Genomic DNA, 6,251 nt, shown 5'->3' on the forward strand with positions numbered 1-6,251 from the left:
ATTACTATGTCTAGATCCTATGAGACTCAGGTTTTGCTTGTATGGCTCCATTGTTACATTAACAATGTTCAAAACCTTTTATTAGTTCCATGGACTAACGATCTAAGTATCTTCCTATTAGAGCCCTTTTAATAGGATGTATATGACTTTAATTATATACATGTACATAGTCCTCTTTCTTTCTTTGGAACCATTCCAACTAAACTATGTTGTATGCATCATATGCATTTGTCACTTTTCATTGTACCATCTGCCCTTTTTTAAATTTTGGCACTTTCTTTTTTTTTATACACATTGCATCCCATGTAATTGTATCACCAAAGAATTGTATTCACTCCCACTAACTTTCTTTTGTGTATGAGATAAATACACTTGTACATATTATTAAATCCAACCCTTTATATCCCATATAATAGAACAAAGTGTATAACTCCAACAAAAAACATATTTAGTAGTTCATCTCATATGAATAATACATCTTCAATGTATCTTACTAAATCCATGGAGTTCTCATACATATGATTATGCATCTCTATGCAAATTCTTAAGAGTTAGATTCCAATGTAACATGTAATAATTAAAAAAACTCCTTTTTTTTAGTGTCGTCATACTCCCACTAAATCCAAGATCCTTTGTGAGAATAATAATCAAACTCTTTTGAATTTTTCGTGATGTTACATACATACATCTCAATGTATGCTTGGAATCATATTGGTTTGGAATAATATAATTGGCTACATATAACTTGGAGAGATATGGACCAAATCATATCACTATATGTGTTTGCTTTCTTCTTTGAACAAACATCTCTATGTTCTATTCATAAGAAAGTTCCATTACACATGAATCTACATTCATCTTTTGAATAATTAATTAATAAGTAAGAGCAATCTTCACTAAAATCATATCTTAATAAGAGTACTTCATACTATATAGCTCATATGATCTTATATTTGAATTCTTTAAACATTTCGAGGTTTCAAATTTTATTTCTTTAAGTATACAAGACAAAATCTCAAGTTGGTCTTGTGTAAACTTAATGAATTAGGAACATTTTTCATAACAATTTATGTTCAATGGTTCGTATACATCTATATGTATAAGACCTTTTGAGCATACGAAGTCATTCACTTTTGCATGAAAATTGATTTGGTCATATAAGAATTACTAGCTCCTTTATGATTCCCAATCAAAAAGATCTAAGTATCTTCATACTTTAATTCTTACTTTAATGACCAAGACAAAAATGCCATAATTGAGATCATATGCAATCAGTTTTCTTGACATTTATATTGAGCATTGACTTACTACTATTGTTTTGCGCTTTATGTCATTACTTAAATGCATTCAAAATCTAGTATCGAAGCCTTGACAGACATTCTTCACCCCGAATGCCAATCGAAACCTCACAAGGCTCTCGTATTAGCTTTCGCACTTCCCCGAAAAGCAATAGTTATCAAATATTGTAATTCGAAGTATTACGAGTCATTTCCAAATCAGAACATAACATATTGTTTTCTGGCTCGCAAGGGCATTTTCGTCATTTTTCGTCAAAAATCTTAAAATTTGCTAAAAATGTAGTAGGTAAGTAGAAAATATATATTTAGTGATTTACAACAAATTAAGTATCTAAAACGTTCATTTGAAGTGAAAATTTGACCATTTGAATATAATAAAAATATTTAATAAAATAAACTATTTTCTCGTAAAATAATTTTTTATAAAGCTATCGGTAAATAATTCTTATAGTGTAAAAGTTAATTATATTCATATATACTATAAAGCAAATAACCAAAGCATAAAATTACTTTTACAGTGACACGTGGGCCAACATCTAACCAAAATGCATCGGAAGCTGAAAACCTACAACTTTTGCCGATTCAAGTCCAAATGAAGGTCCTTGTCAAAGTCAGCTAACTATGGAATTCCCTGAGCTTGAAATGTGAGGAAATGAGGGTGGTGAGATTATAAAATCTCAGTGAGTAAACAGACACCATCTAAACTATCTAAAGGCGAGTAAATGGAGACGAATTAAAATAAGTCATCATACTGTAATTTCATTACCTTTCAACTCATTTCAACCAAATAAACAACTAGGCTTATGATTTCCTGAAAAGCTTGGCTCGTGCCAAAAATCATTCTCATACTCAGTTATCAGGGATACCTTGATAGAGGGTTATCCCAACCAAGTCCGCCAAGGCTGTTAAATATCTTTACATCCGAAATTTTAGCCATGTCTTGGCGTTGACTGAGTCTCACTCTCACGCGGTGGTCCACGTGAAGTGCACTCAAATCTTTGCCTCAGAAGATACTTCATCCAACATCTCCCCCAGGAGTTAAATATATAATTGGGTTACCGTGCCCCTCTCATAGGCAGTCCACGAAAATTCTCACCACTGCAGTGACTATGGATTATTTTATCTACCACCTGATTTATAAAATCTTTTTCTGCATGACATGACAATTTATCGCAACCTAGCCTCTCAAGGCTGAATACACAGTACAAATAATTCTAACACCAAAAATCAGTTTAGCCATTCATGCTCATATATTGTCATAAGTCATTCAATTTAAAACCATAAATTTACAATACAAGCAGGTAGTCTCCAATTACTCTATTTTCAAAATCAGTATTCAATTTTCCAGAAAATTTATAAAATCATTTTATAAAATCACAATTTCTCCTAAAACATAGCAATTTACCATTTAAACCCATTTTTCATAAAATCACACAATTGTATAAAACTACTCTAGATAATTAAGACGATAATAAGTTTACTCACAGTTCTAAGAGTCGATGTACTCTTAATCCCAGTCTCCAAGCACAATCTCTGTACTTTTACCTGTGTAACTTACTCACCACCTATCCACAATGTACAATACACCACATCAATGCTTGACCATTATAAAATCAATTCAGGCTCGGTGTATATGCATGATATGATATGCAATTTATCCAACTACTGCTTAAATGCGGTGCTGACCTAATTCGGCCTATTACCCGATTAAATGACAATTGTGTCCGATTTGGCTCCAAATTGCTCCATTTCATTTCTAATATTTCAATTCACTAAATACAATTCCAATAATCTAAAATTCAGCCTAACAACCTTCACAATTCTTCTTGAAAATTTCGGCCATTGTGGTGCACTATCACTTAAAATTTTCCCATTCCATTTTCTCACCATAAATCATCATTTCATCAATTTTTCAACCAATTCACTTGATCACAAAATCAATTCATTACTTCTACACTTCACATAGGGTTCGGCCATTGAAGGTTCATGGGAAAAATGGATTCTTTTCTTGTTGTTTTGTTTCTAAACATGCATAACTAACTAAAAACACTAACATAACTTAGAATCAAATGAATCTAACATCTTTCTCTCTCCATACCCATTCCAACCAGCCATGAATTCATCATGAAAACATGTAATTTAACCATGGAAAATGAGGAGAAATGCATGGGAAAGGTAGATCACAAGTCAAAATCAAGAAATTTTACCTTTTGTCACTTGTTTCCTTGAATTTTCACTAAATTTCCCTTGAATTTCTCCACCTAGGGTTTTTGTTTTTCTTTTCTCCCTTTGTTCTTCTTTGCTCTTGGTTTGGCCGGCCATATGAAAGAAATGGGCTAATTTTTATACCTTTTTTTTATAAAGAAACAATAAAATAATAAAAGCATGACACATGGCATTTCCTTATTGGTTCAAATTTTAAATATTTGACTTTTAATTCCTTAATTCTCCACCACACATTTCTCATGTTTATCCATTTCCATTATGAATAAAATCCCTTGGTCTGGACAAGTGTCGGGGGTGAAAATTTACCGATTTGCCCCCGGGGTGACAAAATTATCATTTCACCCTTATACTCTAAATTATATCGAAATTAAAATTTTTCACTTCTAAACCTCAAATCATACTTCAATACTCAAATCATACTCCAATAAGTCAAATGGGGCCAAAAAAATCTTTTCCAAAATTTTCATTTTGTCCCCAGGTGACAAATGACCATTTTACCCCTAGATAGTGAAAATTTTGGTTTGACTCCAAATTGATCCTCGATCTCCGAATTACCATTTTGAGTCATCCCTGGATTTTGAAACTCTTAATTTCACCTTAAAATCTCTATTTTAATTTGTTCGAGGCATAAATCGACTTACTTGTACTTCTAAGCACAATACCGACTTTTAAATATTCTTCCGGGGCTGTTCAAATATACAATCACTCTATCAGTCTCATGTGTAACATGGTAGATAATTTAGGGCTGGGCTTGACAACAACAGTAGTAACGTCTAACTCAATCATAAACTTTAGCAAAGTAGAGGCTTTTATAAGCTTCCTCTTCTTTAACTCTGTCAAGGAAACATTTTTTTTTTAGTCCCTCTTTTGTCCATCTTTACCGTAAAGATGTTTGAGAACATTTCCCAATTAGTGCCATTATCGTGGTTGTCTTTCCAATTCATAATTAAGGCAGTATAAATTCCATCTCATGGAAGCACACTCCTAATTATGAATTGTATTTGGTAGAGATTGTGGAACGAACAACCTTTGGCTTGAGACAGTTTCTCAAGTCCTGGTACCTTTAAAAAGGGTTTGGTTTAGTGAGTTTGATTTGCATCCAAGATGCACCATAGTGACATATTATTAGCCATGTATATAAATTATGTCTAAATAGATAAAATAAAGCAATACGTAAATATCATGCATAAACTATTTAAAACAAGGTTTTAAAATTTTAAATAGTTCTCCCACTATTTTTTACAAGATGATAACCTTCCATATCACCTCGAGATATCTCCACTAGGATTCTCTTAGTGGGCTAGGATCCCATCCATCAAGTCATGACCTTGAGTGTGCTTAACAAATCATGATCGGTGGATTAGGTAGGTAACTGAGCTTACCAATTGTATCTTTATACAACTCCTAGATCAGCTAGGTTACAACACATTGCCTAAACATATCATATATATTTCGCCTAGCCTTTGCCTCTAGTTTCATAATAATCAAGTTTCCAAGCATTCGGATTTTATGAAACTAGTTGAGGAAGACCCACCAATAGCTCAAACATACTTGTGTAAAAGTGTGACCTTGAGTGTGCTCAACAAGTCTTCGATTAAAAGAGCAGCTAGGTTATCTTGCTATATGGTGAAAGGCAACTTGCTCATGCGTGGCATGTGGCTCAATATATAATGAAGGATTTTGTTTTCGCCTTTCTTAGGGTCTCATCTTTTCATGCATGGCATTTATTAAATCGCATAAAATAAATCTATCACATGCATACTACTTTGCATTGCATAGCATTTATTAAATTGTATAAAATAAATCTATCACATGCAAACTACTTTGGATGATTATGGACTTTAACTATACTAATTTCCTTGAGCCATCAAAGGAAACTAGCTTGGTCAAACCTAAGGGATTACATAAAAGAATCTTCAAAATTTTTTTGTAATCTCCTTGTCTTTCTTGGCACCTTGGATCTCCATCGTCAATTTTTCCAAAATTTAATTCCTAATCTATCTTAATTCTAATTACATTTGAATGTAGAAACCTCGAGTTACATTCGAGGGGAGTAAGATAAGGAAAGAATTTTACAAACCGAGATAAAGAGATAAGGCAGGACACGCAAGTCCTATTTCAAAAATACCAAGAATATACATTCAACCATAGCATAATCATATTAGGCCTAAGTCCATAATCATCCACATATATTCATCAATATGAATAAAATTTAAAGATATGTCTCATTCAAATTGTTAATCATATGAGGTATTTGAGATTAGTAATTTTCAACATTTGAATTTTGCCAATTTCAAATTTTTGGGTAACCATTTAATTCTATATATATGGAAACTTCTTTCATATATGGTAAGTATTACTAATCAAAATTAGTAATTTATCCATTCCTAATCTTCTTAGGATTAGAATTAAATTTTTATTACAAATTACAAATTAAAACATTTTTAATTTGTGCTCCTAAACATTTTACACAACCTATTATTAATCTCATTTAATTAAAGATTGAATGTCTATTATTACCTAATCTTATTAGGAAATAACTTAGACAATTTAATCTTTAAATTTAATGTCAAATTAGAATTATCTTCTTGTAAGAAGTCAATTCAAAATAAAATTTGTCTATAAATATTAAGACTCCCATTACTCCTAGGAATCTAATTCCTAAATTAATGTAGTCTTAAATTATTTAAATTTTGAAACCCTTAAATTAAGGAATCACATTCCATA

Source organism: Theobroma cacao, chromosome 1 (genome assembly GCF_053813885.1).
Source record: "Theobroma cacao isolate CCN51 chromosome 1, ASM5381388v1, whole genome shotgun sequence".
Classification (NCBI taxonomy): domain Eukaryota; kingdom Viridiplantae; phylum Streptophyta; class Magnoliopsida; order Malvales; family Malvaceae; genus Theobroma; species Theobroma cacao.